A 5,398-nucleotide genomic window follows, 5' to 3' on the forward strand; every position below is an offset into this window, starting at 1 on the left:
CAATGAAAGCATTTTTGGGTCAGTCTTTCGTTTTCTGGTCAAATTCCAATTTCTACAAAACAAGTACCCAGTAACTCCACAGTTAAAAACCGTAATTTGAATCAGAAATATTCCGCCAAAATATACTGTTCTCAGGCGTATTCCGGTAAAATACAGGCGGCCGTTAATTTTACCCTACTTTGTTATTATCTTTTACAGGCAGGTGACCGTAATGTCACTCCTTTACGTCAATATATCTGTTTTTAAAACGGTAAATGCCTGGTAACTTTTATGCCAGGATTTTTACCCTTTTTTTTTAAGACAAATTTTTAACCGTGTACCTTTAAAACAAACTTTGCATTTCAATCTATCTTTTTCGGGTTTTGCTCGTTATACACAATATTATATTTTATTTCGTTATTTTCATATTAACTTTTTACATACATGCATAGTTTTCATAATATTCCATTTTATTTCGTTATCATTTGCAAATTCAATTTTACATAGTCTTCATAAATCTAATATTCATAAAGAAACAGGCTGTCTTTCATCATATCTATCTAATTTCTCTTCCTCTGGTTTTGTTAAAGTTTTTATAGTTTATATAGGAAACATTTATTTCAATGTGGTTACTGTTCATAAAATATTTTATTTTTCCTTGATTCCTTTCCTCACTGGCCTGTTTCCCCTATTGGGGCCCCTGGCCTTATAGCATCCTGCTTTTCCAACTAGTGTTGTTGCCTAGCAGGTAATAATAATAATAATAATAATAATAATAATAATAATAATAATAATAACTAAAATAATAATGATAATAATAACAATAATAATAATAATAACAAAAATATTAATAATAATAATAATAACAATAATAATAATAATAACAAAAAAATAATAATTATAATAATAACTTGGGAAAAGATGCAGACAAAGAATAATAATAATAATAATAATAATAATAATAATAATAATAATAATAATAATAATAATTAGTAAACAACAATTCTATTCATGTACCGGCATTACAGCATATCAAATGTGATACCTGTTCAAATACAAAATGGCATTTAAACCTCATAAAATTCATAACAGATTATCTGGAATCAAATCAGTCTGATATTCATAGAATTTGGAATTAACCATTATCAGTTCAAATTATTAAAAATTCAATTTTCCTCTTAACACAATTATAACAATTAATAGTTGTTCTACTATTATTTTTTTCGGAAGTTCTTAAGAATAAAGTCTTTCCAAGATGAATATCCGTAAGTATATAGGTATTAATATGAGTGCAATATATATATATATATATATATATATATATATATATATATATATATATATATATATATATATATATATATATATATATATATATATATATATATAATACATATATATATATATATATATATATATATATATATATATATATATATATATATATATATATATATATATATACACACATATATATACATATACATATGAATAAATATATACATATATAAACTATGTAAATATTTATACACATATAGTATATACATATATATATAATATATATATATATATATATATATATATATATATATATATATATATATATATATATATATATATATTTATATATATATATATATATATGTATGTATAACCATCATCTCTTACGTCTATTGATGCATAGACCCTCATATATATGTGTGTATATATATGTATATATATACATTATATATATATATACATATATATTTATATATACATACATTCATATATATACATATATATATATATACATATATATAATTATATATACATATATATACTATATATATATATATATATATATATATATATATATATATATATATATATATATACATATATATATATATATATATATATATATATATATATATATATATATATATATATATATATATATACATATATATATACTGTATATATATATATATATATATATATATATATATATATATATATATATATATATATATATATATATATGTATATATATATATATATATATATATATATATATATATATATATATATATATATCCCTTTCTACGGGAGAATACCTCAACGTTGTGAAAGGGTCTGTGTATCACCATGATCAGCAAAGGTGCACTAGTCAGGGCCACACTTACTAGGTTAGTTTACAGTGAGCGATCAGACTAAAATCCCCCACCATCACCAATTCACAAGGGCCTGTGTAGTGATGAAATGACCAAACCCAACACATGAATAAGGACATCTCTGAGGTCTTTGTCTTGCAGTGGACTTGAAATGACTGTATTTGTTGTTGTTGTATATATATCTAGCAGAGCAAATAAATTGTCAGTCTCTGTGGAGAAGTTCCCGAATTACGCAAGTGTATGTCGTGTAAACCGGGAGAAATTGCAGATAGTAAATCGAGTTGACCTGATCATCAGAAAACAAAACAAAGTCAAATTGAATCAGAAACTCCTGCATCTCTCTCGGCATGGAAATGATGCTGAGTCACGTTGATCTTTTCCCATTTCTGAGTTTAGAACGTATTTCTAACAAAATCGGAATATCTATAATAATTCAAACAGCCATTTATTGTTTACTTATAACTTCACAGGTTTATCTGTACTAACTGTTCAAACTTGCAGCAAATGTTTTTATGTTGACCAGGCTGACACGAGTCTTTTTATAGTTTATATATGAAATATCTGTTTTAATGTTGTTAATGTTTTCTGAAATATTTTATTTTAATTGTTCATTACTTCTTATATCGTTTATTTATTTCCTTATTTCCTTTCCTAACTGGGCTATTTTTCTCTGTTGAAGCCCTTGGGCGTAGAGCATCTTGCTTTTCCAACTAGGGTTGTAGTTTACCTAGTAATAATAATAATAAGAATAATAATAATAATAATAAAATGGTAGTTTTGTAATTCTCAGACGAGGGGAAACGCAGTTTAATGAGGAACTGTAGTGCAAGCACAAATTGAAACATCATCTTCATCCAATCACCTTTATTTCAACGTTTCGGACAATTTGTCCATCATCAGGTTCTGTAAAGTTAAAAACATACATTGATACAAATAATAAAAAACATTGGTAAAATACATGAGAAAATAAGATAATTTAAAATTATAAATAGTACTTAAAACACTTTTCTGCTGAAAGCAGAGTTATCTAGGTTTAGTTTTGGTTGAATTTTTTCTATGTAAAATGTTTCTAATAATCTCAGCTCGGTCTCAAATCGAGCTTTACATATAATGCTAAAATCAAGATGATTAAAACTGGTGTTACACACTCCGTGGCAATGATCTCTTATAGAGGAATGAGAAGGCTTACCCACGGTAGAAGGGTCTTTGAACTAATGCCTCTATGTTCAAAGGTTCTGGTAGACAACAGTTTTGTCGAACTACCTACATATTCCGAACTAAACTTCGGACACACAAATTTATATACAACCATAGAACATAGTTCGCTAGATAACGACTCCTTGGACTTGAGCAAATTGCCTATCTTAAAATTATTGAAAAATACCATTCTAATATTTATATTTTTGAAGTAGGTTTTCGTTATGTGCTTAATTTTCCTTTCTATTATAGTATTAAGCCTGTGTTGTATAGAAGGTATGTGGATGACACATTTATTATTTTAAGCCAAAAAATGACGCAATCAAGTTTTTTAATTATTTAAATTCTCAACAGAGTAATATCAAGTTCACCATGGAAGAAGAAAACGAAGGTAAAATGCCCTTTTTGGACGTATTAGTAACTAGAACTTCTGACCTTAAAATGCATATGGAAGTTTATAGAAAGCCCACTTTTACTGGTCTTGGTTTAAATTTTTTAAGTGAGTGTAATTTAAGATACAAAATGAACAGTATTAATACTCTCATTAATAGAGCATATAAACTTTCACCAAATTATTTTAACTTTCATAAAGAAATTAAATTTTTAAAGGAATTCTTCAACAACAATGGTTACCAGGATAATTTATTTTACAAAAAAGTACAAATTTTTCTTAACAAAATAAATAATGTTGATACCCAAATTTGTGAAGTAAAAGACATTATAAATTTTCGATTTCCTTACATATCGAACAAAATTAATACTATAATAGAAAGGAAAATTAAGCACATAACGAAAACCTACTTCAAAAATATAAATATTAGAATGGTATTTTTCAATAATTTTAAGATAGGCAATTTGCTCAAGTCCAAGGAGTCGTTATCTAGCGAACTATGTTCTATGGTTGTATATAAATTTGTGTCCGAAGTGTAGTTCGGAATATGTAGGTAGTTCGACAAAACTGTTGTCTACCAGAACCTTTGAACATAGAGGCATAAGTTCAAGGACCCTTCTACCGCTGGGTAAGCCTTCTCATTCCTCTATAAGAGATCATTGCCACGGAGTGTGTAACACCAGTTTTAATCATCTTGATTTTAGCATTATATGTAAAGCTCGATTTGAGACCGAGCTGAGATTATTAGAAACATTTTACATAGAAAGAAATTCAACCAAAACTAAACCTAGATAACTCTGCTTTCAGCAGAAAAGTGTTTTAAGTACTATTTATAATTTTAAATTATCTTATTTTTCTAGTGTATTTTACCAATGTTTTTTATTATTTGTATCAATGTATGTTTTTAACTTTACAGAACCTGATGATGGACAAATTGTCCGAAACGTTGAAATAAAGGTGATTGGATGAAGATGATGTTTCAATTTGTGCTTGCACTACAGTTCCTCATTAAACTGCGTTTCCCCTCGTCTAATAATAATAATAATAATAATAATAATAATAATAATAATAATAATAATAATAATAAGAATAATAATAATAATAATAATAAAAATAATAATAATAATAATAATAATAATAATAATAATAATAATAAAGTTGAGAAATTCCTCCTCAAAGGTCTCTCTCTCTCTCTCTCTCTCTCTCTCTCTCTCTCTCTCTCTCTCTCTCTCTCTCTCTCTCTCTCTCTCTGGTAGTTCAATAGAAATGACATAAACTCACCATTTCTAGACTCAAAGGTGAACATCACCTAATATTTCTTATCAGCTTGGAGATGACGGTCTTGAGAAATTACTAGGAGCCTTAGCATAGCCCTATCTGGTCCTAGCATGGCTGGAGAGAGAGAGAGAGAGAGAGAGAGAGAGAGAGAGAGAGAGAGAGAGAGAGAGAGAGAGAGAGAGAGAGAGAGAGAGAGACGCTTGTATACTAGGACACTGTATGACTTGGTAAGGGCAGAGGTAGGAAGATTAGCTTACGAAACGTGAATGAACTTGGAAGTAACGAAAACAACTTTGGTGTAGAATCAAAATATTCTTTTGAATATTACCTCAAGTAAAAATTCCTTGGGTTGCCTGATATAAGGATGTAAGAGGTGATGTGCTGCATTGCCTGATAT

The 5,398-nt window shown here is 27.3% G+C and overlaps 1 long non-coding RNA gene across 2 annotated transcripts in view; it reads left to right on the forward strand.

The window, feature by feature from the left end:
* Nucleotides 1–5,398, forward strand: part of LOC137638357 (uncharacterized) — a 1,259,132-nt gene that overhangs the window by 769,610 nt on the left and 484,124 nt on the right. The gene's annotated exons all lie outside the window — the stretch shown is intronic.

This window comes from Palaemon carinicauda, chromosome 3, assembly GCF_036898095.1.
Source record: "Palaemon carinicauda isolate YSFRI2023 chromosome 3, ASM3689809v2, whole genome shotgun sequence".
Taxonomy (NCBI): domain Eukaryota; kingdom Metazoa; phylum Arthropoda; class Malacostraca; order Decapoda; family Palaemonidae; genus Palaemon; species Palaemon carinicauda.